Raw genomic sequence first — 426 nt, 5'->3', positions numbered from 1 at the left:
CACCTTGGCAATGAAAAGGCAGGTCTGGGGGGGATGCAGTGGGGACCCGAGCCTGGGGTTGTGGCTGCCTTTCCCTCAGCCACATCCACAGCTAAAAAAAATAATTGGGAAGAGCCAATGAAGATGCATTGATTTCGGGAGAGAATGAGGCTGGTCTTGCAAAACCTGGCACAATTCCCTGTATCCACCGAAATCACACAACAGCACCCCAACGCCGCTTTTCAAATCCCACCCCCCTCGCAATTAACCACCTGCCTAAAAGGACTGATTTTTAATTTACAGTATCTTTATTGCGTCCAAAAGAACCCCAGAAATCCCCGCAGTCAAAGGCAGCTTCGGGGCTCGCCCCTCCCTCCCCACACCCCCGGTTTTTTTGGAAAACAGTCTTTTTCCTCTCCCCCAAACCCAAGGAGAAAGCAGCTGGGG

This window comes from Eurypyga helias, unplaced genomic scaffold (assembly GCF_000690775.1).
Source record: "Eurypyga helias isolate BGI_N326 unplaced genomic scaffold, ASM69077v1 scaffold5811, whole genome shotgun sequence".
Lineage (NCBI taxonomy): Eukaryota > Metazoa > Chordata > Aves > Eurypygiformes > Eurypygidae > Eurypyga > Eurypyga helias.
This window is presented reverse-complemented; position numbering follows the sequence as displayed.